Consider the following 14,552-nt stretch of genomic DNA (forward strand, 5'->3'; position numbering starts at 1 on the left):
ATATAAATAAAAGAGTGGGAGAGAGTCCACGGGGTTCCCGTGGACTCTCTCTCACGCGGTCCACGAGGTGAGGATGCCTCGTGGACCGTGCATGCTCAAAGTCCTGAGTCGCGATTTGGAGCTTGCAGTTTTCGCTTTCCGCCGATGGCGAGCGAAAAACAAAAATATAATATTTTCCGAAAATCCGTAAAAAGATTTTTCTAAATTTTTTTTTTTTACAGCTAACCAAATATCGGAACAAGAGTTTTCAGCCGAAATTTTTTTTTCTGGAGCACTTTTAGGGGGAACCAAATACCCCCTAAGCTACGAGCGTGCTCTAGGTGTACCAGATGACAGCACGGCCGTAGCACAAGCTGCCGAGTTCTGTACAAGGGCAGCGTGGTCTTTTTCCTGACGGGTTGAGATAAGGTCACTGGGTAGTGTGAACGCATTTGTGCTATTTGAGCGGGATTCGGTTCGGTTACTTTGTAATTAGCCGAGCACTGCGGGAGGTGGACGCGGGTGAAGCGGAACCGACCCGACAACAGCGCGGCGCCAGCTAATCAGCCGTCGGCGGCAATCACAGTGGACGGGTGGGATGGGAACACGTGGCGAGATCCAATGGCTGGCAAAAGATTTGGCACGTGCGGTACAGTGGGGGCAGTTTGCGCTCCCCGAGGCCGAGAGTGCCCGCGGGCAGTTCCTGCGCCGCCCCCAGGCTGCCCGACACTTTCCCGCTTCCCGCCCCCCCCCCCCCCCCCCAACGATACTGCCCGAACACTCCACCACGTCATCTCGTGGGCCGCTCTTTAGCTACCCTTCCGTTTCACTATAACGCCGGCGAAAGTACTGTGAGCCAGGTCCAGGAGCTTCTCACGACAGAGTGTGCCCAATTTCCGAGACCTTTTAAGTGCGTAACGGTACGGATGGGAGTGAGTGACGGCTCGTCCGCTGGGGTAGGGTCGCGGGGGTGGGGCCCACATAGAGGAGGAGCGACGAGAACGCCGTACGATGCGGCGGCTTCTTTAATTATTCGGCCGTACCCGTCGCCTGTTTTGCGCCGTCAAAAGCAGCAGCAGTAGAGCACGCGGATCGTCGCCCGTTATTGTTCCGTTTACGGAGCGTGAAGAGATAACGGAGATTAACGGGACTAGTTGTAATTATGTAATCCACGTATTGATCAACATATATGTGTGCGTCAAGTATTAGAACTTAAGCTCTAAAATAAAATGATTTTAGGATGAAGAGTCTCTGGGCAACTCTAAATTAAAGAAAAGAAGATCAGCGTATACATACATACATACATACATACATACATTCACAAGGTACATACATACATATATACATACATACATTCACAAGGAATGCAGTGGACAAGATGCAAGCAATAAATTTTCCTTGAATTGCGAGGCCAAAGAACGTTGTCATGATGGTAGCGGTAGGATGGAGATGGCCAATTGTAAAGAATGGACCACGGACCACACCCTCATTTTCCCTTTCGTTTCTTTTTTCAAAAAAAAAAAAAATCTCTCTTTTTAGGGAATCCATTGGACCATATATATATTCATGGTCCAATTCAAACCGATGATATCAACAGTCGTCACTCAGGTTGGATCATCATGATGATCATATTTGCGGCCTTATATCAGAAAGTGATTGTGCAAACTTGTGCTGATTCTATGTAGTTTTCTTGTTCAAAATATGCTTTCATTTTTATTAGTTTGATCTATGCGCGCACTGGGTGTATAGATAATTACACTGGACCTAAAGTGGATTCTCATTAGTGGATCCTAATTTAAGTTGGAGTCCTAGTTGAACTAGGCTTGGTTTCTATACAAGACTCTATATTCAACGTTGATATTGAATTAGAGTAGGATTGGACTAATGCAACTTTATGTATGTATGTATGGGATTTGTAAAATTCTAAACCATAAACCCTAATGCAACTTTATATATGCATATGATGTGAACCGGGGGTTGCATAGAGACTTAATTAATTAGTATAAGCTGAGGCTAATTAATTAAGGTGGTAGGTCGTCTTCATATATGTCCCTATGGTAGCAAGAGAAGAAGTGACGGCTTCGCATGCGACGATGGGATAGGTGGGCAACGAAATGACGATTCTCAACCAATTATCTTAGTAGTTCAAATTCTTCGAAACAATAGCATAAAAAATTAAAATTATATATAGAGCCTGACTGGGAATACTATCGATAAGCATCAAGTCTTGTTGCTATCGATTTTTTGTCGCTAAATTTAACTCATTCAGTTATTTTTATCCGTTAGATTATACTATTCAAACCAATAACTCACTCAATCCTAAGAGCTCACATTATTCTAACCATATATATTTTTTATTCAAGAGTCGAAACCCTAAAACACCAAACGCTTCGGAACTATTGATAATATTTCAGCTACTTCATATATATATATATTATATAATAATACATATATATATATATATATATATAATATATATATAATATATATATATATATAATATATATAACATCGCCATGGCTACTTATACTATTATGAGTATTCGAGCTGTCGTATTCATAAGTTTTCGATCGATGAGCTTCCGAATCGATGATCACCCGGTTAAATATGATTTAAGTATTTTGAAACTTCTAAGAAAATAAATTTTGTAAATTTTCGAAATCATGAAAAAAGTCCATCAAGTGGGCAAAAATGAACGGTTAAAATCGAACGACGTTCTAAAAAAGGATGATCGGATCCTTCAATTCAAGATCGGAGTTATTGATATTTACTATATAGTGAATAGAATTCTATCAAAAATTCAACAAATTCCGATTCCTTTACACCGTTAAACTAGCAAGTATCCATACCGTCCTTAAAAATTGTCAATTTGTGACCTCTTGATCGTAAGGTAAATGAGTTGAAAAATTAATAAATTGATTTCTAGAAGTTTTAAATGCTGTAAAATAAGGTTTAACGGTGTGGATGTCGATTCAGAAGCTCTATACATCGAAAACACACTTATGATACGAGGCGATCGTACTCATAATAGTATAGTAGCCGGACCCATATATATATATATATATATAATAGAGTAGGGCTACTATACTCTTATGAGTAGTGACCCTTACTACTCATAAGTTGTTTTCGATAGATGGAGCTTCCGAATCGACGATCCACTCCGTAATATAATCTAGAGCATTTAAAACTTCTAGAAATTAAATTTCATAATTTTCAGACATCATTTACCTTATGATCAAAAGCTCACAAAATTGACAATTTTTAACGGTCGGTATGGGATACTTGCTAGTTTAACGGTTGAAAAGAATCGGAATAGGTTGAATTTTTGATACAAAATCTAATACATTACCTAGATAAAGATCAATAACTCCGATCTTAAATTGAGGATCCGATCATGCCATTTAGGACGTCGTTCGATTTTGACTCGTTCATTTTATGCCCGCTTGATGGACTTATATTATGATTTCGAAAAATTACGAATTATTTTCTAGAATTTCAAATCTCTAGATCATATTTAACGAGTGGATCGTTATCGAACTCTATCATCGAAAACAACTTATGAGTATAAGGTCCACTACTCATAAGATATAGTAGCCCTACTCTATATATATATATATATATATATATATATATATATAAATATAATAAAGGGATGGGGTTATGTATGGGACTCTTGAATGCGTGCAAACATAACAACCCTTTCCACGGGATTTTCTGAGTTTTGCTTCAATAGTTTGTAATCTGAATGGATTGAAAGTGTGGATGGATTCTAAATGCCAATGATGTCTTATGATGTTGTTAATGATTTTTATTTTTGAATCCATCTAGTTTCGGTTCTTTTTTTTTTTTTCTGATTTCTAATTCCTCGAAAGATTCTGTTACTCCACTGTATTTGATGGAAACAAAAGGTGCAGAAACTACAAAATGTAGTAAGCTGGTTTTCTACTTTTTCTTTCTTATGAATGCAAACTTGAATTAACGGGTTGGTGATATGCAGAAATTATTATCGACACAACTGGTGTATCAAACTAAAGATCTTGCATATATAGATTTGGTTAGATTTTAATGCATCTGCTTTGTGAATGCAGAGTATAAATAGAGGTGATACTAATATATCGAGCATCTTTGAGATTATTTGGCTCCGCTGTTTAGTAGAATGTTGTTTGATAAACTGCGCCTAATTATTATTAATATGAGCACCGCATTAAAATATAAGTAAATTAGAAGTAGCAAATTGAAGTTTCTGACTTTGAGACTCGAGATTTGCAGGAAGTTTCAGCCTTTCTTTTCTTTTCTTGCTCAAATGCTCTACAGGACGTTACAGCTGAAAATGAAAGCAAAAGTAGAGTCATTAAGGTCTCATTCAGAGCAAATGTTTACTCAGAAAAAATGACCTCACACCATGAACTATGAGGAGCATACATAAATTAACTCGTGTAGGAGACATGCAAGAAACTTACTTTAACCAACAAATTGAATTTTTATATATATATATATATATATATAGTGTGAGGCTATTATGCTTTTGGAAGCACAGAGCCTTCCGTGCTTCCACGTCGTTTTCGATGTTGCGATTTTCAAATCGTCGATCGGCTTCGTTAAACTTGATTTAGAGTATTTGAAGTACCTAGAAAATAAATTTTATGATTTTTCGATATCATTTGCCTAGTGATCGAAGGGGCTCAAAATCAATAATTTTAATGGCCGTAGTGAGCCGTTTGCAAGTTTAACGGTGTAAAAATATCCAAATGACGTAAAATTTTGATAGAAAATTTTTTATACTATATAAAACAAGAGCGATATCTTTGATCTAAAATTTTAATGTCATATTATCACGTTTTGTAAAATTTTTATTTTCAGGCGTTGATTTTGAACCCCTTCGTTCTTCGTTCACTAGGCAAATAATATCAAATAATCATATAATTTATTTTCTAGGTACTTCAAATACTCTAGATTAAGTTTAACGAAACCGATCGACGATTCGAAAGTCGCAACATGGAAAATGACCCGGAAGCATGGAAGGCTCCGTGCTTCCAGAAGCATAGTAGCCTCAATCTCTCTCTCTCTCTATATATATATATGGTATCAAAGGCATCTGATAAGGAGTTATTTGCTACTATATATCTCTTAAGTTACAATTAGTATCTTTCCTTAGCCAAGTTTAATTTATAATTGCTTAATTGCTTACATAGATAATTCTGTGTATCTTCTCTATGGGCTTGCTAAGTGTGCAGTTGATATATACAACCTGGCCTGCAACTTCTCTTTGTTGTTATGCAGCATGTGAACTTCCCCTCTATCTATTGCCATCCTGTAAATATAAATGCTATTTCTCTCCCTTTACCTTTTCTTGTCCTTATGAAAACACCCAATGCTTTTACCTCCTGCAATATGTTTTGGACCCATATGTTAACGTGATTTAACCCTGAAGCCCTATGAGCTATGTATATATAGCTTTACACAGGCCTAGCACTTAAGCCAACTTTGGCCTTGAGAAAGGACCTTCACGCTCCTCAGGCAAAATTGGATGCTAATGCTTTTCCGTCATGCTTTTGTTACCATCTTCATGGTTCCTTCCGGGGGCAATTCCTGCAATCCCTCGTGCGCAAGTGTCGCGTTGTAACCATGATGTGATCACACATCTCGAGCATTCTATATATGCGGTCAATGCGTGATCGTATATTGGCGCAGCAACAATTAAGGTTTGTCCAGTGAGCTTGTTTTCCTCTACCAGCTAACTCCTGCACGCTGGAATTTCAGACGACTACTTGATCAATCGATCATCAAACTTGCTCGATTGATTCAACTAATGAGCTCATTGAACTTACATGTTATATTATCTTATTCGTGTTTGACTTGATTAGGCTAGAAAATGCGCAAAATTAAGGAAGAATTATTTACATACAGTAAAAGTAAAATTTCCGCATGCACCGCAGTAAACTTCGAGTTGTAGATCATGACAAATTTGCCTAATAGTTGATTACTGTCTTGTGTTAATTACCTTAATTTCTACTGTAATGCGCCACCAGCTAGCTAGCTAGCTCTGATCAAATCTTTTTTTTTTCTTTTTCTTTTTTTTTTTTCTTTTTTTGGGAGAAGGAAAAGGAAAGTTATATTCTTAATTTGTCATCACAGTAGTCAACCTAAAGTGGGCGTCCATGATTGCAAGAATTTCGACCATACGCGTGGTTGCAGCCGTGGAGAATGTTGACAAATTAGAAGAACACGAAACATGCATGCTAACTTCTATATGTGGTATCAATTTGTACAGATTTTCTCTACCCAACTTATTTGGTCTTGTAGTTCAGTTTAGGCTTTATAGGAAAGTAGCTGCGTGCATGATAATTATTATTATTATATATCTTATTATGCATGCTTAGATGGCTTTCATGGCCTAATGGGGCCGCAATATTTTCTACAATTGGAACAGGATTCGATGATAATGGGCCAAAGGCCATGCGCCGAGACATGTTTGCTGTAATTAATAACTAATTGCTTGGTTTTTTTTATTTTCTTTTCTGGCAAAGAATGGTCAAAGTTGGAATATTATCCTTTTATGGAATATTCAAGGTCCCCTCTTTATGAACAAGGGCATGCAATGCGAACTAGTTTTAGCTTTGTTTATTTTGGTCAAAGAAGGGAATTATGTGAGGCCAATTAATTTGCTTCATTTTTTAGCTTTTTTTTTTCTTTTTTTTTAGAATAAGATAGTATGCTACTGCTTCATTCAAAAAGGAGATGAATTTAATTACAGAATGAGGTAGCCGGGCCTTGGGAAAAAAAAAAATGAAGCACTACTAAACATGGTAGGAGGCCCAAATGCTTTTGAGCTCGCGAATGTTGGCTAACAGTTGTCTTGTGGTGATTTTCTTTTTATCGAAAATACTCATGTTCCGCTCCAACCAAATGCTCCACCATGATGTAGCAGTGATGTTTTGTTTGATAACAAGTGCCCCAACAAAGTTCTGTTAGTTTCACAGCACACAAAAAGATGAACCATAGTCTTTTGTTTTCCAAGTTTTTTTTTTTTTTTTGTGAGAGAGAGATAAGTAGCACACTACCCACTTCGTTTATTTCATTAAAAAATAAACTTAGCTAGAAATGTGAATCAACTAAGATTCGAACTTGGGTCTCGGGTACCAACCACCAAACGCTTGGCCACTTGCTCTAGGAACGGTCAGTGTTTTCCAGGTTTCTCACTTGGTCTTTTGTTGACTTGTTATATATATAGAGGAAGAACTTGTTATTGATAGTAAGTAGTCTTCAATAGGTAATTGATCTGTGCTTAAATTTATTTCTTCTTTTTTTTTTTTTACTTATTTAGATGTGTGCTTCATCTTAGAGGACAGGATTCAAGGTCAAAAGGAACTCATTATACGACATAAACAATATTAGACTCATATCTAACAATTTTCAAGTATCACCGACTGTCCCTAGAGCAAAGCAAAGGACTTGATGGTTGGTACCCGAAACCCAAGTTCAAATTCTAGTTGATTCACATTTCGAGCTAAGTTTATTTCTAAATGAAATAAACGAAGCAGATAGCGTGCTACTATCTCCAAAAAAAAAAATAATTTTCAAGTATCATTGTGCTGCATGATAAACAGCTAATGGCAACAAGCATCTGCATAGGTTAAGAATTAGTATTTGTTGCAGAGCCACAACATTAACTGCTCGAATTAAAAAGGAAAATGAAAAAGAAAAATATATACTTTTTTTTTTCCTTTTCTTAATATATATTTTTTTGTGTAATCTATCGGGCTTCATAGCTGGTCCAAATGTCATAGCCCAACCCCAACATTGAGTGAATTGGGCTGATGAGCAATTTTAGCCCAATAAGGCCTAAAAAACAAAGCCCGCTATTTCCAACAAGAAATGGGCCGCATAAGGTGAAAACCAAATGGGCTTCCTAACACCGTACCATGGCCCAACCTGGGCCCTTACTTATAGGCCCGGGCCTATTATTGTTGTCGTCGCGCGTTACTATTATTATTATTATTATTATTATTATTATTATTATTATTTTTTATAATAGGGCCTGTGACTAAAATGGAAAGAGAAAAGAAAGATGCATTTGCATTTTACTCCCTTGTGCTTTCATTTATTTGCAAATAAGTTTTTATTTAGTGTTAATGAGAGGTCCTTATGGCATACTGAACCGGCTAGTAACAATTGTTAAAGTGTGGAAAATTAAATCATATGATAAGAGAACGTAATTAAATGTGCAAGACACGTGATGGGTATTTGAAGTTAAAGAAAATGAAATGAGCTGGAAGACCATTATCTTAAGGCAAGTGATGCTAGTAAATGTTGACTAATTAAATTTGCCACTTGGTAGGCCAAGAGGGGATCCATACAAGGGGGTAAAAAACATGTTGAATCAGTGTATCTGCTACATACTGTTAACAAGTCTCAATCCCTTCCAACCAGATCACATGAGATATCTCCTATTCTCTCTCTCTCTCTCCAATTTGGCCCCCACACCAAAAAAAAAAAAAAAAAAACAAAAACAGAAAAAGAGAAGAAAGAAAAACACATAATTCTCTATATATATTTCAGCATCAAACAGATCATAAACTATTGTTTGCTCTTGAACATCAGGATTTTATTATGAATACCATTTGGTTACCTCTCACTATATAAACTGAAGTTGAAATTCTTTTTGCCTGCTTTCTCTTCTTTAGACTAGTGTTTCAAAAGTAAACTTGTTCTTTTCATAATTCTTACACAAAAATCAAAGTTCTATCATAAAAGAAAGAACATAGATACTTGAATTCCCACCTGTAAATTTGCAACATCTACAACATTCCGAGTATGAAAAAAAAAATTTCTATAAAAATTGTTGCCCCCCACAAAAAGAAAGCCAAAAAAAATATTTAAAAAAAATCCATTTTATCGACATAGTATCGACGTGGTACGGCACGGAGCGGCACGCGCAATCCGTGCTACTAGGATTCCTTGCAGTTATTGGGGGCAATGAAAGCTATCCAGTGAAAAATTAATTAAGTGAATGAATGATTGGGGGGTTGATAAATAGAAGTCACATGATTCTTGAGGAGGGGTGAGAGGCTTAATTTGTGAATTGTGATTGAGCAACCCAAATGCACAAATACTTATGGGCCCACCATCACATGAAGTGGAGCCATTATTAGTTGGCACCTCAGATACATCACCTTATGAATGTTACTTCCTTTGACATATGCAGCAGATGAGGACTAAGTTGGGGAGAGTGATATGTGCTCTCCTCTGAACCAGGGGCAGATGCATTTCTTCTCAAGTTGTTGTTGTTGTTGTTGTTGTTGTTGTTGTTGTTGTTGTATTGAGCATCTCACATTAATTGTTTGTGAGTGCTATTTTTTTCCTTTGTATTCCATCTCTTTCATATTGCAGGTTTTGTAACATCACCAAAATCTTCGGTTCTTTCGGCCGTAATAATTGACTATTGGAGAAAATTATTGGCTACCTCCATGCTATTATTAAATTAAGGGATAATTAGATGCATGATTAGTGAAAATATTTCTATTTAAATAGAGAGACCCCTTAATTGGCATATTTATATAGACTCCAATTCCATAGGTGTATATATATGGAGAGAGAGAGAGAGAGAGTGAGAGAGAGAGAGGTGGCTGATGTTGTAGCCCAAGTCTAGCTAGGCAACAAATTGTTACACTTTAGTTGCATTATATATTATGCATTTGGGGTGTTAGGAATATTTGACCTATATACTTCAAATTGAGCATGAAAAGGAGGGGGATTCTCATCCACTCACTAAGCAAACACAAGAAAATGGCAAATCCCTATTTCCTTGGTAAGCACTATCAATGGGCAATATATATATATATATATATATATATATATATATATATATATATATATATATATATATAGAAAAAGGTAGCGCGTTACCCGCTTCATTCATATAAAAAATAAATTCAGCTACAGAAGTTGAGACAACTCGGCCTCGAGTAAGATACAAGCCACTATACCGAAAAATAAAATAAAATAAATGATAAAAAAGAAAACTTTAAAAAATAAAATAAAATAAAGTAAATAAAATTAAAAAGTAAAACTAAAAAGAGTTCACTTAGGGGCCGTTTGGTTGCATATAATTGCAACTGCATTGCAGTTGTAACTGTATGTAAATACAAATTTCGTGTTTTGTTTGATGTATTTAACTCCAACTGCTGCAGTAGGAACTGCAGGAGGAGGCCCAACTGCAGCAGTTCGAACTACGCCCAAATTGGCCGTAGTTCCAACTACAGCAGTTGGAGAGAGCAACTTTAAATAAAAGGTGTACTTACCTCCTCAATTTTTTCAAACAAAAATTATTATTTTTTTTTACATTGGAGGTAATCTCACCATCATATATATAAAATAATAAAATTTTAAAAATTATTTCTCAACTGCATGCAACCAAACAAATTATTTATACTTGCAACGCTTTCTACTACAGCCAACCAAACAAGATTCATATAATTATAACTGCTGTATTTCCAAGTGCATGCATCTCTAACTACACTATATTTATAATTACATTTAACCAAACAACCCCTTAGAGCTGCAAATGAGTATAATATATGGTAAGAATCATTTTTTTGAGACTTCTGATGCCCAATCACTTACCATGCATGGACCTCATCCAGAGCACATCAAAGCTTGACCAACAGAATAAATAAAGAATGGACCACTGAGGATCATATAAGATTTTAATTTCATTACAAAAAATGAAAACTTTTGATTGTGATAAAAGATTAGGTCTAAAGAGCTAGATAGATCCATGTCTAATTGTGAGACTCTGTTGAAGGAGGAAAAAGAGAACCTTACCTTCACACATGATCAATTGCTTCATCAAGAAAGCTAGGTATCTTGAAGCAGGAAAAATTAGATGTAAGCTAACTAATTAAAGTATCTAGGTCACAGATTGGCAATGGTATAGCTTGCTATCGAATAGTTAGGATTTCGTGCCTTATTTTACGGGGGGAAAAAAAAAACTAGAGCTTTCTAAGAGCTGATGAGGCTCCATAGTCAACATGTTCAAATAGAGATCACATAAAAATTATGTCATTAGTACGAATCAAATCTCAAGTCTTGATGTGAAAGAAAAGATAGTTCTTACGAACTGTCCTAACAGTCTGGTTGGAAACAAAAGGACTTAATTTACTAGTCATTTTAGCGGTTGATGCCCAAGAACCCTGCTTCATAATCACAGCTAGTACATGTTGCACAATTTATAAGAGAAAGTCAAAATTAAGTAATCCTAGTTAATTAATAATCGACCCACTGACCTACCTCTACATTTCACTACTTTATGATATAGGCTTTTGACTGATCCAGATTGGTGATCCCAAGGCCCCTGCAACCAATCTGACAAAACCCTAGGGCACATGGAGGTTCTGATTGGGGGAAGCTTCTAAAGAGAGAAAAAGTTTAGGGCCATCATGTGCCTGTCCTAGTTGTGCAAGATGGTGGTTGTTTCTTGGAACATGCTCGGCATGATTGGGTCTTTGAGTTAGCTGTTAGTTGTTGTTGTTGTTGTTGGTCTTTGCCTTGGCCTCCGCTCCATGTGATATCCTCCCTTCCTACTTTATGCATGTGGATGTGGGGGTCCATATATACCCCATACGGCCATACCCCACCCACACCCAGGCCCCACTTCTGATCCCACCTTAACAGTCGACATCATCTTCTCATTCTCACTGGAGGGGGATTTCATTTTCACCTACCATCAATCCAACCACTTCAAACTGACTACTGCATTCTTCACCTCACAAAGATTTTGGGAAAAAAATGTTATTTGAGCGAGTCATTTGTCCAAGTACCAACAAAGCAAAGAAATATCTGTAATGTTTCTTTGTTGCAGCAGAATCAGAAAGTAGAACTCGATTATCAAGCTCCCGCAATAGCGAAAGCTCGAACAAAATTTAGCAATGTGTTTTTATTTTTCTCGGGGTAAAAATCCAACTGATGTAAGCCAATGGCCACATAGCATTGCATGCAAATATAAAAGAATAAAATAGAAGAAAGAAAAGTGGGAGGGCCTATTTTTCGCAAATAATTAAGAAGCCTACTGATAACCTAGGAATAGATAATACAGAATTAACCATATCATTCTCAACTCGAATTTAAAGGGCACAAACAAGAGCCAGCAGGTGAGACAAAAAGCAGATCTTCTCAGTTCTCACACAGAGGAGTTACTTTTTTTTTAGATGCTATTATCTTTTTTTTTTTTTTTAACCTGCAGATCTAGGCTGCTTTCAGTAGCCTACCAACCTTTATAATACAACACTTAATTTCATATAAAAGAAAGTTTTGATGTCATGAAATCTTTCACATATCCTTCTGAGAGTGAGCCTGAGGCTACATCAGCTGGAAGAGCATGTGACTGGTGTCAGAAGATGATATGGAAGAGTGGGTTTCTGTTCTCTTCTTTCTGAACTAGACTGCTGCTTCAATCCTTTTCCCACTGTCATTTTCCACACCCCATCCATAGCTTGCTGGCTCTTCACCAAAATAGCCCTACAAAATAAAACAGTGACCATTAATTTTGTAGAGCTCTTCCTTTCATTGCTGCAAGGTTCCTCATTGAGTCTGTCTGGTACCCTGATGAATAATAGATTGCCAACTTGGTATTGTATTACTGACACCAACTCCTGCAGAATACCAACTAGTATTATTATTATTATTATTTCAATTGCCATCATTGTACAAAGGAAATCAATGCACCATCTCTGTAACCACCCATAATTGCGCAATGCAATCATTGTGAGTCGGATCAATTTCAACTCGATCAATAGCAAGCTTCGTAATTAAGACGTTAGTTAGTTAGACAAGAACATCATTCCTTACTTAAAAATAGAGGTCGGCAACTGGAGGATGGAAGTCGAGAGAGAAGCTATCAGATTCGAACCTGAATCGCAAGTCGACAAGAGTGGTGAGACATAAACTCGATTGGGTTCATATTTTGGATTAATCGGAAGCACGAACAAACGAACAAGCTCCACGTATTCTGAATTTGGATTTTACTCCCGAGGTAACTCTGATGTATAGATGAATTTTGATCGACTCAAGTTAGCTTAAAATAGCCAGAAAACTGGATCTATGTCAGTAGATGTGGCCCATAGCATAGAGTCCAACCCTCCATGTTAGCCTTGATCTAGTGGTTGGACAAGAGGACCTTCCCTTCAATGTGGTCCAACGAAGAAACATTGTGCAGAGTGTAACAACGCACATTCCCCATGATCCATCCTAATTGTCAGAAAACGAAATTAAGTACTTATTTCCTCTCAACAAAAATGCTAAAACTAGTACCGACAAAATGCTAAAACTAGGACCAAGCAATGAACAGTGCTTCATTCATCGTGCGTGGGGAACACGAAGGACTACATTCATACAGTGCTCCTCCGCATGCAATAACATTTAAGCATGTCCAATGCCTTGAGCATTTCTGAATTTGTCAGGAAAGGAATTCATGCTCTCCAGAATAGTTCTTTCATGCAAGCTTGCGCTCTCCGGATACGGTTGAAGAACACAGACATAACAGTATCGTTAATTCATAGGATAATTCATATCAACAAAATAAGAATTGCCACATTAATTCTAGTAAAATAGTGATTCTTACTGAAGCCAGGAGATAGAAATTGAGAAACCACAATAGAGGACCTATCTGTAATAGAAGCGTATTTTGGTCATTTCAGTAAGGCCAATTTCTTCTCACACTTCTTTTGCTATAAAAATAACAGGTTGTTGTTTTTGCACAGTGATATGGGTGAGGTTGTGAGAATCCTCTGCCGATATATGCCCAACAGTGCTGGCTTCTACAGGTCATTAGTCACACTGTACGCTCTGGTCGCACTGCTCTCTTCTTATTCTTCTAATTCTTCTTAAACACTGATTCTGCTGGCATTGTCAAAATTGGTTTATTGCCTATATTAACTCTTTCATGTTTTCTAGTAAAAAAATGAGAAGATGGTAACTTAAGAACTCTTTTTTTCTTTTTTTTTTTTTCTTTTTTAATTTCGGTGTGAAAACTCTTAAAAAGGAATATATAGCAAAACAATATTATTTGAGTAGAACTCCCTTAGTCAGAATGACATTTCAATTGAAGTGCGCTAAAACATTCAAAAATAGAGATCCGACCATCTCTTTTTCACTGACGGAGAGATTTCCGAATTAGTAGCGACGGTTAAGTGTTTGGCAAATAAAGAAACTGTTACTTGGGTTTTGGCCAGAGCAAAAGTACTGTTTTAAAGTTTTTGATGCGCGACCCCAAAAGCCATGCAGGAAATAAACAAACAGTGATAGAGAATAGATTTATCCGCGTCATTGTGAACTGTGAACTGAATACCATAATAATGTATATATGGTTATCAAAAGTATAATCAGATGTCCTGTGGACGAAGAAATCAGGAATTAATGAAGGGCTAACTTATTAACAATCAGGCACATGGCATGGCGTGTGAAAGACACCAAATCACTGCAGACCAACTCATATTCTCTTATTATTTTTTATCCTGAAAAAATCCACTTCCCATTGGCTCCTATCACCATCTTTGGGATCATGAAACACCTTTTTT

Source organism: Ananas comosus, linkage group 7, assembly GCF_001540865.1.
Source record: "Ananas comosus cultivar F153 linkage group 7, ASM154086v1, whole genome shotgun sequence".
Lineage (NCBI taxonomy): Eukaryota > Viridiplantae > Streptophyta > Magnoliopsida > Poales > Bromeliaceae > Ananas > Ananas comosus.